The sequence below is a fragment of the Bison bison genome, unplaced genomic scaffold (genome assembly GCF_000754665.1).
Source record: "Bison bison bison isolate TAMUID 2011002044 unplaced genomic scaffold, Bison_UMD1.0 scf7180017864165, whole genome shotgun sequence".
Lineage (NCBI taxonomy): Eukaryota > Metazoa > Chordata > Mammalia > Artiodactyla > Bovidae > Bison > Bison bison.
The window spans coordinates 466268-480166 of record NW_011494737.1 but is presented as its reverse complement, the minus strand read 5'-3'; the positions used below and the strand labels follow the sequence as shown (position 1 = coordinate 480166).

At 34.9% G+C, this 13899-nt stretch overlaps 1 protein-coding gene across 7 annotated transcripts in view; it reads left to right on the top strand.

Annotated features, from left to right (window-relative positions):
* Positions 1-13899, top strand: part of LPHN3 (latrophilin 3) — a 952179-nt gene that overhangs the window by 844800 nt on the left and 93480 nt on the right. The gene's annotated exons all lie outside the window — the stretch shown is intronic.

The following is a 13899-nucleotide window of genomic DNA, read 5'->3' as shown; positions in this document are numbered from 1 at the left end:
TTAGTTTTCAGAGAAGAAAGTTTAGAAAGAAGAACAAGACATCTCTGATGAATACTCACATTTAAGTCATAGATTGAGGAAGGAAAATAAAAATAGAGAAGGAAGAGAGGTGAAAAATAAAGCCTCTGAACTATGGAGAAAGTGAGAAAAAGTTTCAAGGTGGGGCTTTATGTCCAAGATAATGTAAGTAGGGTAAGCATGGAGGAAAAATCATTTGTACTATTTTGATAAAGTGCTAGAAACAGAAGCCAAATTGGAAGATGTGAAGAGATAAGTCAGTGGCAGTAGAGTAGAGTCCTCATGTGTTATCTACAGCTTGAAAACATTTGATTGAGAAATAGTACAAATATTAATTTATGATACCAGTGATGAAGAATTTTTAAAAGTGAAGCTGCAAGAACATCTAGGGTGTGAAGAATCAAGTTGGAAAGAGGAGATTAGCAGACAGAAAGTATCTTATGCCTCATTTGTATTCAACATATATAGGCTGAATGAAAAGGAAAGGTCCCAGGGGGATAGAAAAGCATAGATTAGACATAAGATGAGAAAAACCTTGATTCAGTACTGAAAGTGGCCTTAGAACTCACCTAGTCCAAGGCATTAATTTCACAGATGAAAAAATCAGGAGCCAGGTAAATTGCCTTGCCCATGATGATAGAGGTAGATGGTGGCAGACATGTAATGAAATAAGTCAGGTTTATTTCCACTAAAACTAGGATGTTTTTGAAATAGTCAGATGACCCCTGTCTTCTTGAGGTGTGAAGAAAATAACAGGTAAGATAAATTTGGAAGTGGAGGAATTTTTCCATCAAGTAGGAGATCCTGATCTTTGCTGAATGAATAGGTGAGGTCATGTTGAAAAGACAGGAGATTTGAAAAGCTTTGAAATGAGCACTATGGAAAATGTGTTAAGGAGCCAATTAGATATTAATAAAAAGATTTCCAAGCAATAGTGAAGGCTCAGATGAGGTTAGATAACATCAATTTATACAGAAGTTAATAAGCCAAATTTCATGACTTTCCACCAGCAGTCAGCAGCCTGAATATGCTAGCAATAAAGCAGCTCATTTCCCAGAAGATTCAGGAGGGAATGACAAGAGGACTCCACAGTTACAAGGAGCATAGTTAAAATAGAATATGCTTTGATGTAGAAGCACCAACAGTGTATTTAAAAGGAGACCATATCACTTCTTTTGAATTTTTTATTGAGAACAGTGACAGGCTACATAAAACCATTTGCCTAATATTGCTATTAGTAATTATTTTTTAATCTAAACCTTGTGAATTGTAGTCAAATCTAAGGTCATTTTGTGTATCTCAGTGGCAATCATGGACCAGATTAGGATTAGATAAAATTATTGTCTATATTTTGCTGTAAAGACATTTTAGGAGATGGAGATTAGATAGATGATAGAATTTAATTTAAAATCTTTTATTGATATAATTTACATGCCATAAAGTTCACCCTTTTAAAGAACATGCTTCCATTGTTTTTAGTATATTCAGTGTTAGGCATCCATCACCACTATCTAATTTTAGAATATTTTTATCCTTTCTGAAAGAAACCCATTAGCAGACATTGCCCTTAAATCATAGGATTTTTGTTTTAATTAATATGTTTCCACTCTAATATATTAAATTGACTGACATAGTTATTTTTTATCTATCTTTTCTTAGAATCAATACTATGTATTCTCTTGTGACTTTGTTAAAGCCTTGGGTATCATTGCTTTAATTTCCTGTACCATACCTGGAAGCTCTCATTTACTGACATTATTACTTTGTAAGAATAGAGGCTAATTTATTTCCCAGGCACTGATTTGAAACAAGCCTTAATGATAATTCAGTTTCACCATTATGATTTTTCCCAAAACAAGGAGAAGTAAAACAGATACAGATAAAATAATGGATAAATGAAAGAAGTATAGAAAAGGATAGGGAAAATTGTCCTAAAACTCTATCACAGGTGGGCATAGAGCAGTTAGTGCCTCATTTTTATATTTTCAATAAATTGTCCAGAGACAGACCTTCAAAATACATGGAAAAAATTTTTGACTTACCCCTTTGGGACTTCATCTAGCCTAGTGTCTATAGAGTTCTGTTTTGCTCTTTGAAGAAGCATGTGTTGAAAAAGAAATGTTATTCAGTCATTTGTATGTACTTGATAAGCTGAAACGAAGAGACCTGTTTTTCTAGGGAGTTTAATCAAGATATTGTTTAAAAATACATATAAGCAAAGAATTTCTATACAACCAGAAGAATTTCTGTATATAGAATTATGTATCTTATTGCTTATAATTTTTTTAAATTATTTATTTTAATTGGAGGCTAATTACTTTACAATATTGAATTGGTTTTGCCATACATCAACATGAATCCACCACGGGTGAACACGTGTTCCCCATCCTGAACACCCCTCCCACATCCCTCCCCGTACCATCTCTCTGGGTCATCCCAGTGCACCAGCCCCAAGTATCCTGTACCCTACAACGAACTTGGACTGGTGATTCGTTTCTTATATGATATTATACATGTTTCAATGCCATTCTCCCAAATCATCCCACCCTCACCCTCTCCCACAGAGTCCAAAAGACTGTTCCATACATCAGTGTCTCTTTTGCTGTCTCTCATACAGGGTTATCGTTACCATCTTTCTAAATTCCATATATATGCGTTAGTATACTATATTGGTGTTTTTCTTTCTGGTTTACTTGATTCTGTATAATAGGTTCCAGTTTCATCTACCTCATTAGAACTGATTCAAACGTATTCCTTTTAATGGCTGAGTAATACTCCATTGTGTATATGTACCACTGCTTTCTTATCCATTCATCTTCTGATGGACATCTAGGTTGCTTCCATGTCATGGCTATTATAAACAGAGCTGTGATGAACATTGGGGTACATGTGTCTCTTTCAATTCTAGTTTCCTCGGTGTGTATGCCCAGCAGTGGGATTGCTGGGTCATAAGGCAGTTCTATTTCCAGCTTTTTAAGGAATTTCCACAATGTTCTCCATAGTGGTTGTACTAGTTTGCATTCCCACCAACAGTGTAAGAGGATTCCCTTTTCTCCACACCCTCTCTAGCATTTATTGCTTGTAGAATTTTGGATCACAGCCATTCTGACTGGTGTGAAATGGTACCTCATTGTGGTTTTGATTTGCATTTCTCTGATAATGAGTGATGTTGAGCATCTTTTCATGTGTTTGTTAGCCATCTGTATGTCTTCTTTGGAGAAATGTCTATTTAGTTCTTTGGCCCATTTTTTGATTGGGTCATTTATTTTTCTGGAATTGAGCTGTAGCAGTTGCTTGTATATTTTTGAGATTAGTTGTTTGTCAGTTGCTTCATTTGCTATTATTTTCTTCCATTCTGAAGGCTGTCTTTTCACCTTGATTATGGTTTCCTTTGTTGTGCAGAAGCTTTTAATTTTAATTAGGTCCCATTTGTTTATTTTTGCTTTTATTTCCAATATTCTGGGAGGTGGGTCATAGAGGATCCTTCTGTGATTTATGTCAGAGAGTGTTTTGCCTATGTTCTCCTCTAGGAGTTTTATAGTTTCTGGTCTTACATTTAGATCTTTAATCCATTGAGTTTATTTTTGTGTATGGTGTTAGAAAGTGGTCTAGTTTCATTCTTTTACAAGTGGTTGACCAGTTTTCCCAGCACCACTTGTTAAAGAGATTGTCGTTTCTCTATTGTATATTCTTGCCTCCTTTGTCAAAGATAAGGTGTCCATAGGTGCATGGATTTATCTCTGGGCTTTCTATTTTGTTCCATTAATCTATATTTCTGTCTTTGTGCCAGTACCATACTGTCTTGATGACTGTGGCTTTGTAGTAGAGCCTGAAGTCAGGCAGACTGATTCCTCCAGTTCCATTCTTCTTTCTCAAGATTGCTTTGGCTATTCGAGATGTTTTGTATTTCCATACAAATTGTGAAATTATTTGTTCCTGCTCTGTGAAAAATACCGTTGGTAGCTTGATAGGGATTGCATTAAATCTATAGATTGCTTTGGGTAGTATACTCATTTTCACTATATTGATTCCTCCAATCCATGAACATGGTATATTTCTCCATCTATTAGTGTCCTCTTTGATTTCTATCACCAGTGTTTTATAGTTTTCTATATATAGGTCTTTAGTTTCTTTAGGTAGATATATTCCTAAGTATTTTATTCTTTTCGTTGCAATGGTGAATAGAATTGTTTCCTTAATTTCTCTTTCTGTTTTCTCTTTATTAGTGTATAGGAATGCAAGGGATTTCTGTGTGTTGATTTTATATCCTGCAACTTTACTATATTCATTGATTAGCTATAGTAATTTTCTGGCAGAGTCTTTAAGGTTTCCTATGTAGAGGATCATGTCATCTGCAAACAGTGAGAGTTTTACTTCTTCTTTTCCATTTTGGATTCCTTGTATTTCTTTTTCTGTTCTGATTGCTGTGGCCAAAACTTCCAAAACTATGTTGAATAGTAGTAGTGAAAGTGGGCACCCTTGTCTTGTTCCTGACTTTAGGAGAAATGCTTTCAATTTTTCACCATTGAGGATAATGTTTGTTGTGGGTTTGTCATATATAGTTTTTATTATGTTGAGGTATGTTCCTTCTACTCCTGCTTTCTGGAGAGTTTTTATCATAAATGGATGTTGAATTTTGTCAAAGGCTTTCTCTGCATCTATTGAGATACTCATATGGCTTTTATTTTTCAATTTGTTAATGTGGTGTATTACATTGATTGACTTACAGATATTGAAGAATCCTTGCATCCCTGGGATAAAACCCACTTGGTCATGGTGTATAATCTTTTTAATGTGTTGTTGGACTCTGATTGCTAGAATTTTGTTAAGGATTTTTGCATCTATGTTCATCAGTGATATTGGCCTGTAGTTTTCTTTTTTTGTGGGGTCTTTGTCAGGTTTTGGTATTAGGGTGATGGTGGCCTCATAGAATGAGTTTGAAAGTTTACCTTCCTCTATAATTTTCTGGAAGAGTTTGAGTAGGATAGGTGTTAGTTCTTCTCTAAATTTTAGGTAGAATTCAGCTTTGAAGCCATCTGGACCTGGGCTTTTGTTTGCTGGAAGAATTCTGATTACAGTTTCAATTTCCATGCTTGTGATGGGTCTGTTAAGATTTTCTATTTCTTCCTGGTTCAGTTTTGGAAAGTTGTACTTTTCTAAGAATTTGTCCATTTCTTCCATGTTGTCCATTTTATTGGCATATAATTGCTGACAGTAGTAGTCTCTTATGATCTTTTGTATTTCTGTGTTGCCTGTTGTGATCTCTTCATTTTCGTTTCTAATTTTATTGATTTGATTTTTCTCCCTTTGTTTCTTGATAAGTCTGGGTAATGGTTTGTCAATTTTATTTATCCTTTCAAAGGATTTGGCTTTGTTGATTTTTGCTATGGTCTCTTTTGTTTCTTTTACATTTATTTCTGCCCAAATTTTTAAGATTTCTTTCCTTCTACTAATCCTGGGGTTCTTCATATCTTCCTTTTCTAGTTGCTATAGGTGTAGAATTAGGTTTTTTATTTGACTTTTTTCTTGTTTCTTGAGGTATGCCTGTATTGCTATGAACTTTCCCCTTAGCACTGCTTTTACAGTGTCCTACAAGTTTTGGCTTGTTGTGTTTTCATTTTCATTTGTTTCTATGCGTGTTTTGATTTCTTTTTTAATTTCTTCTGTGATTTGTTGGTTATTCAGCAGCATGTTATTCAGCCTCCATATGTTGGAATTTTTAATAGTTTTTCTCCTGTAACTGAGATCTAATCTTACTGCATTGTGGTCAGAAAAGATGCTTGGAATTATTTCAATTTTTTTTTTTAATTTACCAAGGCTAGCTTTATGGCCCAGGATGTGATCTATCCTGGAGAAGGTTCCATGCACACTTGAGAAAAAGGTGAAATTCATTGTTTTGGGGTGAAATGCCCTATAGATATCAATTAGGTCTAACTGGTCTATTGTATCATTTAAAGTTTGTGTTTCCTTGTTAATTTTCTGTTTAGTTGATCTATGCATAGGTGTGAGTGGGGTATTAAAGTCTCCCACTATTATTGTGTTATTGTTAATTTCCCCTTTCATACTTGTTAGCATTTGTCTTACATATTGCAGTGCTCCTATGTTGGGTGCATATGTATTTATAATTGTTATATCTTCTTCTTGGATTGATCCTATGATCATTATGTAGTGTCCTTCTTTGTCTCTTTTCACAGCCTTTGTTTTAAAGTCCATTTTATCTGATAAGAGTATTGCTACTCCTGCTTTATTTTGGTCTCTATTTGTGTGGAATATCTTTTTCCAGCCCTTCACTTTCAGTCTGTATGTGTCCCCTGTTTTGAGGTGGGTCTCTTGTAGACAACATATGTAGGGGTCTTGTTTTTGTATCCATTCATCCAGTCTTTGTCTTTTGGTTGGGGCATTCAACCCATTTACATTCAAGGATAATTATTTATAAGTATGATCCCATTGCTCTTTACTTGATTGTTTTGGGTTCGAGTTTATACATCCTTTTTGTGTTTCCTGTCTAGAGAATATCCTTTAGCATTTGTTGGAGAGCTGGTTTGGTGGTGCTGAATTCTCTTATCAGACTTTATTTTTGGGGGCTCCAAAATCACTGCAGATGGTAACTGCAGCCATGAAATTAAAAGACGCTTACTCCTTGGAAGGAAAGTTATGACCAACCTAGATAGCATATTCAAAAGCAGAGACATTACTTTGCCAACAAAGGTTCGTCTAGTCAAGGCTATGTTTTTTCCTGTGGTCATGTATGGATGTGAAAGTTGGACTGTGAAGAAGGCAGAGCACCGAAGAATTGATGCTTTTGAACTGTGGTGTTGGAGAAGACTCTTGAGAGTCCCTTGGACTGCAAGCAGATCCAACCAGTCCATTCTGAAGGAGGTCAGCCCTGGGATTTCTTTGGAAGGAATGATGCTAAAGCTGAAACTCCAGTACTTTGGCCACCTCATGCGAAGAGTTGATTCATTTGAAAAGACTCTGATGCTGGGAGGGATTGGGGGCAGGAGGAGAAGGGGACGACAGAGGATGAGACGGTTGGATGGCATCACTGACTCAATGGACGTGAGTCTGAGTGAACTCCGGGAGTTGGTGATAGACAGGGAGGCCTGGCCTGCTGCGATTCATGGGATCGCAAAGAGTCGAACACGACTGAGCGACTGAACTGAACTGAACTGAAAGCTTTTGATTTCTCCTTCTTATTTGAATGAGATCCTTGCTGGGTACAGTAATCTGGACTGTAGGTTATTTTCTTTCATCACTTTAAGTATGTCTTGCCATTCCCTTCTGGCCTGAAGAGTTTCTATTGAAAGATCAGCTGTTATCCTTATGGGAATCCACTTGTGTGTTATTTGTTGTTTTTCCCTTGCTGCTTTTAATATTTGTTCTTTGTGTTTGATCTTTGTTAATTTGATTAATATGTGTCTTAGAGTGTTTTGCCTTGGGACTCTCTGGGTTTCTTGGACTGGGGTCATTATTTCCTTCCCCGTTTTAGGAAAGTTTTCAAGCTTATTATTAAATTTGTCTTTGTTGTCTCATTTCTGTTACTATTGCTTATTTCTTTTATTTCTAATGGCATTTCCTTCTTCCTGCTCATCATACTTAAGTGTTTATTTGGGTTTTTTTTTTGCCAATGTTACCTCCTTATATGCTACATTGATGTTTTTAGTACAAATATGTAAGTCCACAGTCATAATAAACAGCAGTTAGCCAGAAATCAAAGACATATTGTCACACATTTTTTTGTAAATTGTCATTAAAATTGATACAGTAAAATTTTTGTCTTAGATGTCTATTTTACTTATTTTTGGAATTTTATTATCATGGATTTTTACTTGTTAGCCTCAACTGCTTGATTACATCTAGAATAAAACCATTGAATATATATTACAATATTCCAAATAACAGGTTTCTCTTTCTTTTTTTCTCATCTTAGTGTTCTTAATGTATTTTATTATAGTAGCCATGAGGTTTTATTTCTGAAATCTTTAATAATAATAGCTTAAATTTCTAAAAAGTACAGACAGAATCATATCAATGGTAGGAGATAAAATTGGAGACAAAACTGTTTTTGTAGATTAAATAAATGTTATTTTGATACAGATAGAGGTAACTATCATATTCCATCTGACTGATGGATTATGATGTGTTTTTCTATGAAAGTTATTAGAGTTGTTGAATTGATTATTATGTACAAAACACATACTGACACACAAAGCATATATAATTTGATTTTGAGAAATTGCTTAGTGTGCCATCAATTTGCAAAGTTTATAAGAGAATCTCATTATTTCATGATAGTGTTTAATGAAATCTTTTAATCTGTGTTGACATTATTCTTGAGACAATTTACTTAGAATTACATTTAGTCACAATTATAAGATACTTAGAAAATCAAATTAAAATTTCAATACAATTGTTAAAAAAAAAAAACAAAAAGCCCTCAGCTAGTAGACCACAGGTCTAAATTGTACTAACTATGGGATTTTTTCCATTTTCTGTCTTCTTTTATATCTTCCTTTAGTCTCTCTTATACTATTATTTTGGGCTTTCCCAGTGGCTCAGCAGTAAAGAATCCACCTGTAATGCACGAGATGCAGGAGTCACCGGTTTGATCCCTGGTTTGGGAAGGTCCCTTGGAGGAGGGCATGGCAACCTATTCCAGCATTCTTGCCTGGAGAATCCATGAACAGAGAAGCCTGGCGGGCTACAGTCCATAGCATTACACAGTGTCAGACATGACTTAAGCGACTTAGCATGCAGGCATGCATCCATACTACTATTTATATAGATATTCAGTGAAGCCATTGGGTATGATTCTGTCAAAAGATAAAAAGTTGACTTAATAATTAAAACAGAACTGATGTGGAAATTCTGTGATAAATAGTTTGATTTTATGACCTGAAACTAATCAGTTCCTGTAAACTTTATTTACCTCAGTATTACCTCCCCAAATGTAAACTGTTTGAACAGTTAATTTTTATTCAAAGGAAAAAAATGCATTTATATTTTATAGCACTTTCCTTGAAATCTAAGTTTAGGGCAGTAAAAGCAGTGGTTAAAGTGATGGGTAGATTGAAAAAGGGCTGTAAGGAAGTCGGTTCCAACAGGAGGAGAAGGGAGAGTGCTGGGAAGTAGTAAACCTCAGAGAATAGCCCAGGAATTAAAGTGCAAGTTCAAAAATTGGTAAGAGGTTTCTGAAAGACGTTGATTAGGTCATGAACATTTATAATGGACCAGAACATCCTTGAGTTCTTGAAGCATAACTGAGCTCTTAAAGATAATTGAAATCAATTTTATGATCTGAAAATTATTATAAATCATCTATTAAGTCTTAGATTTGTCTTCCTAGCAAGCTTAACAACAGCTCTAAAAAGCATAGTCTCTCCTCTGCTGGTTAAAATCCCCCCTCCAGTTTCTTTATTTTAGTTTCATTCTCTAACCTGCATAATCATTTGAATAGAAAATTGATTATTGATTTTTAAAATACTGGATTATATTATCATTCAAGAAGGAAGCCAGCCAAGGAACATTATCCTTGATAGTATCTGAAAGTTATATGCATAGGTTTATTCAATACATTTACAATGTCTAAGCACTTCATCCTACACATAGAACATTATATATTCATCTGAAATATTTATCTAATCATATTATTATACATAAAATATTCCTACTTTTAATATTGCATTAACATGAAGCATTTACCTCATTGAATATGTTGTCACCAGGCATGTTTGACTTTAATTTGGCCAGGGGGAGATAATATAGATAATGAACCAGTATTTATCATCGACATATATCAAACTAATCATTCAATATGTGTGTGAGGAGTGCTCTGTGTGTTATATGTTATGTTGTTAAAGCCAAGAGCATGTTTTATGTATGAATTACAGAGACTGAGGGCTTATTATATCATCGTTTCATCACCCAGGAACCTGCACTGAGCATGAGATTATCACTGTATGCAGTATATAAGAATTTAGGGTTCAGCATATTTTTTTTTGTTTAAAGATTTAGCTCTATCACAGAACATCAAGACTACTGTCTTGTTATTTAGAAAATGTGACTGATGTCAAATGTAGGACTTAACTTCTTACTGGAACCAAAGAAGTATAATATCTTATCAAGTGATCAATTTATAATTGCAAAGATCTAATATTTTTACTTGGGCAATCTGTGATTTATGTGCAACATATACATTTCTCATCTAATCATTTAGAATTGTCAACAAAACTTAGATTTTATTATTTTATATCTTGTGTGTTTATTCTTTTTGAGAAACACTAGGTTAAAGGACTTTGGAGTCAGGTAGACTAGAATCAAATTCAGGCTCAACTAATTATGAGTGATGTGGCTGTGAACAAGTTAGTTTCATTTTCTAATTTGTAATATGAGGGCTATTATATAAGTACCTTGCAAAACTACTGCAATATTTGAAATTGTGTGTGTATGAGTAAGTACATATGTGTATGTATGTGTGGGCATATATATATATATATATATATAAATATTTAATTATGTGTGCATGTGGGCTTCCCTGGTGAGTCAGTGGTAAAGAATTTGCCTGCCAATTCAGGAGATGGAAGTTTGATCCCTGGGTCAAGAGGATGCCCTGGAGAAGGAAATGGAAACCCACTCCAGTATTCTTCCCTGGGAAATCCCATGGACAGAATAACCCGGCAGGCTGCAATCCATGGGGTCTCAAAAGAGTCAAACATGACTTAGTGGCTAGACAACAACAGCAACAAATGAGTGTATGTAAAATATCTGGTATATATAAACATTTATTGTATATTACTGGTGCTATTATTCAACTGGGATACAAACTATGATTAGCAACATAGTTTTAATTGCAAAAATAAATTTTATTAAAAGCATCCATTTATAAAAGTAATGATTGCAATTCTTATGCTACTGCCTCCTGTTAGTTTAAGCAACATGGGACTATAGGGATTATTCCAGTATTTACTATTAATAAATTATAATAGCACTTTTCTTACCTTTGTAGTCCACCATAAAGTTATAGGATGTATTTTGCTGAAGAAATAATGAATCACTTATTTTTAAAAAAATAAGTGCATATTGGGTATATGAAGACAGCATAACCTATATTTGGTGTATGAGATGTATCAGATGCAAAAGTAGAGCTGAACTACAAATGCTAATCTGGAGTACCAGTGGATCACATTCTATTCCTACATCACTCTGCCAATCTATTTTCCAGTTTATGCACTTGCAAAGTATTTCAAGTTTAGATGGAACAGTGTATTGTGATATAAATTACATTAACAAAATCCTTAGCAGGTGTATTATTCAGTAAGCTTAGAACTAGATTTATGCTTGAAGTATATATCTGTCCTTTTTCCTCTTCTCTCCTTTCTTCCCTCAATTCTCCTTATTCCTTCTTTTCTCTCTCAATCTTGCCAGATATATGTAGTACAAATACACAGAGATCTGCATATGTTACAGAAAAAAGACAAATATGTAGTTTACAAACTTTCATAAACAACCTGATATGATGAGACCATGTAAAGTTTATGATCTACCAGTAGTGAAGATTGTTTACTGGTTACATTTAATACTTCATCAAGGGCAGTTTTGTCTGTGATTTAGAGTTTGCAGAAAATGAAGCAAATACCATTGTTAATTTACATTACTTCAAAAAAATGGTTCATAGTTAGATGTCTACTTTGATAAAAGTGAATAAATAGGCAAAAAAATACAGTGCACCATGGCCTCTTAATTAAGTGGCACTGTATTAAACATGGTAACTTTGAATAAGGAACTGTACTAAGGCAGTGTTTCTGGTATCTAAAAGCATTATAAGTCATATGTTTTTGGTAACATTTATATATATTGGGCAATTGGTTTTACCATTTTTCTAAACACAGAATCATTCATGTTTTTTTGTGTGTGTGTTTATTAATTTATTTTTTATTGAAGGATAATTGCTTTACAAAATTTTGCTGTTTTCTATTAAACTCATCATGAATCAGCCATAGGTATACATATATCCCCTCCTTTTTGGAACTCCTTCCCATCTCTCTCCCCATCCCACCCCTCTAGGTTGTTACAGAGCCCCTGTTTGAGTTTCCTGAGCTATACGGCAAATTCCCAAATTCCTGTTGGCTATCTGTTTTACACATGGTAATGTAAGTTTCCATGTTTCTCTTTCCATACATCTCATCCTCTCCTCCCCTCCCCTTGCCCAGTGTCCATAAGTCTATTCTCTACATCTGTTTCTTCATTGTTGCCCTGTAAATAAATTCTTCAGTACCGTTTTTCTTGTGAAAGAAGGGCTTCCCTCATAGCTCAGTTGGTAATGAATCTGCCTGTGATGCAGGAGATTCTGTTCGATTCCTGGGTTGGGAAAATCCCCTGGAGAAGGGAAAAGCTACCGACTCCAGTATTCTGGCCTGGAGAAGTCCATGGACTATATAGTCCATGGGGTTGCAAAGAGTAAAAGAAAACCAGTGAGGAATATTTTAGTAGAAGAGAATTAGCTTTAGAAGTATGGTTTTCTCTGGTCTTGTTTTAAGAAATGAATTTGTTTCATTATTTTTATTTTTCTGTTTTCTGGGTAAACTTTAAGGTAGTACTTGCTGGATTGGTAATTGATATTTTTATGTGAGACTGATCCAGATATCAATACCTGTCAGTTCAGTTCAGTTCAGTCGCTCAGTCGTGTCCGACTCTTTGCAATCCCATGAATCACAGCACGCCAGGCCTCCCTGTCCATCACCAACTCCCGGAGTTCACTCAGACTCACGTCCATTGAGTCAGTGATGCCATCCAGCCATCTCATCCTCTGTCGTCCCCTTCTCCTCCTGCTCCCAATTCCTCCCAGCATCAGAGTCTTTTCCAATGAGTCAACTCTTTGCATGAGGTGGCCAAATTATCATCTAATTTGCAAATGTTTCTTATATTTTGGAAGAAGACAATTCTAGAAGAAAATGATAATTTAGCTATGTAAATTAGCATTACTTCTTTAGCATATTAAACCAATAAACTTGAATTAATGTAGTAAGACTTTTTCAAATATTTAGCAATATATGCTGATTTTATAATTTTTTAAAACTGCTACAAAAATTTGATGACATCTTTGTATAGGTACATGGGAGGAAAAGTCAAAGTTTATGGTTTGTGCCAAGTTCTCTTTTAATTACAGGATATATCTGGTCTTACAAGGTTTTCCAAACTTGAGTCAAATAAGCATGTTGTGTCGTCAGAATACACTTGCTCTTTCAACAGCGGACTATCTCTCTCGTTATAGTACTGCTATAAACCTAATGTATAGATTATATATAAATGACAGAAGTTCGTTAGAAAAGAATTGATATAATCTTAAAAATTAAACAAAAGTGGCTTCCTGGTGGCTCAGATGGTAAAGAATCTGCCTGCAATGCAGGAGACCTGGATTCAGTCCCTGGGTTGGGAAGATCCCCTGGAGGAAGGCATGGCAACCCACTCCAGTATTCTTGCCTAGAGAATCCCCATGGACGAAGGAGCCTGGTTGGCTACAGTCCGTGGAGTCACAAAGAGTTGGACATGATTGAGTGACTAAGTACAAAATTAACAATTTCACAAATTAAATGATGCTTAGTGAATAAAGGAAATTTTCAGATAAATCATATTTTTCAGTGGCAGATCTATGCAGTCATTTGCAAACTAGACTTTAATGTGTTTAGTGCAATACATTGTTCCTTTAACATTTGTCTTTCCTTAATTAATGGTTTTACATTGTATCTAAGTGACATTGAATTGTCTAGACTTTTGGAATACTATGAGGTGGACTGTATGTGTCCAGGCATGTAAAAACACCCACATAATACAGCTGGCCTTCCAGATCCATGGGTTCAGCATCTATGAAAAAGGAGGACCAGC